Source organism: Peromyscus californicus, unplaced genomic scaffold (genome assembly GCF_007827085.1).
Source record: "Peromyscus californicus insignis strain IS unplaced genomic scaffold, ASM782708v3 Scaffold_18__1_contigs__length_77618521, whole genome shotgun sequence".
Lineage (NCBI taxonomy): Eukaryota > Metazoa > Chordata > Mammalia > Rodentia > Cricetidae > Peromyscus > Peromyscus californicus.
In genome coordinates, this window is record NW_026294480.1 from 58033951 (window position 1) to 58035637 (window position 1687).

Here is a 1687-nt window from a genome sequence, read left to right on the forward strand (position 1 = left end):
ACAGAGGATAAAAAGTGATGGAGCCCTTCTGTAGTGACTACGAAGTGCTTTCAAATGCACTCCATGAATCTTTTGATTGGCTTGTTATAATTTAGACTTCTGAGCTCCATCTAGACCTGCCACTGGAATCTCTGACTGAATCTAAAACGTATCAAAGTTTGAGATCTATAGCATCAATGTTTGGAAAAAAATGTCTCACGGGTGTGTTTTGTGGTTGGCAAGAGGAAAATCACAATTTATCTTTATGATGAAGATAGTTTTCAGAACTGACCTATATAGATTATCATGTCTATCTATAAGGCTGTTGAAGTGCTAATAGTCTTTAAATACACCCGCTAGCTATTAGCCTAGATACTCTTAGTCCACTTAAAGATTTACCCTTGTGAGTAAATGTCTCCTTTACCCTGTCTTGATTTATTTTTTTGTGATGGGTGTTTTTTTGTTTTTGTTTTTTTCCGAGGCAGGGTTTCTCTGTGTAGCTCTGGCTATCCTGTAACTAGCCCTGTGAACCAGGCTGGCCTTGAAATCACAGAGATCCACCTGCCTCTGCTGCCTGAGTGCTGCCACCGCCTGCCTTGCCTTGATTTCTTTCTCCTCTAAAGACACACATCAGTGAGTTATGTACACGAAAGGTTTTTACTGGTTTTTTGTGAACAGGCAACACATGGTTCAAATGTCACAAGAAGAAAAAGATGTGTAGTAAACACTCGCCTTCAAGCCCTTGTCATCCGACAACGCAGTTAACATCCTCTTGGGTTGAGGATGTAGGTCAGTTACTAGAGTATTTGCCTAGCACACAGGAAGACCTGAAAAAGTGCGGCATGGTGCCTCATGCCTGCAGTCCCGTTCTAGAGGTGAGACAGGAAGTCAGAAGTTCAAGAAAGGGACTCCCCAGCTACATGTCTACATAGTGAGTTTGAGGACAGCCTGTACTTCATGAGCCCTGTCTTTAGAAAAACCTGGTATTACAGATTGTTTAAAACAATCTAGGAACTCGGTATTGGTTTTGTATACTAAAAGGAAAGTTTACTATAGGCCATTTTTTAAATTTTATTTTATTTTAGTGTGTGTGTGTGTGTGTGTGTGTGTGTGCCTGTGTGTGTGTGTGTGTGTGTGTGTGTGTGTGTGTGTGTGTGTGTGCCTGTGTGTATTTATTTGCACCATAACCGTGGAGGCCAGGAAAGGACATCAGATCCCTTGACACTGGAGTCACAGGCAGTGATGAACCACAAGAAGTGGGAACTGGGACCAAACCCAGGTCTCCCGCAAAAGCAGTATGTGATCTTGACTTCTGAGCCATTTCTCCAACTCTACCCACCACAGGCCATTTTTTTTTTTTTCAAGACAAGGTTTCTCTGTGTAGCTTTGGTACCTGTCCTGGATCTCGCTCTGTAGACCAGACTGGCCTCGAACTCACAGAGATCCGCCTGGCTCTGCCTCCTGCGTGTTAGGATTAAAGGCGTGCGCCGCCGCCACCACCGCCCAGCCATTTTATTTTTATATTGCATCTTTGGGTTTTAAAAACTCCTCTTGGGATAAAGGTATTAGGTATGGCAACCGCACTATAACCCAGAATAGGACAAGCACTTATTGCTAATACTCTGGGGTGTGGAGGGGGTTCAGCTAAATGCCATTGTATCCAGGGACCACAAGCCAAGTTAGGACAACTGTGACAAGGATGACAAGG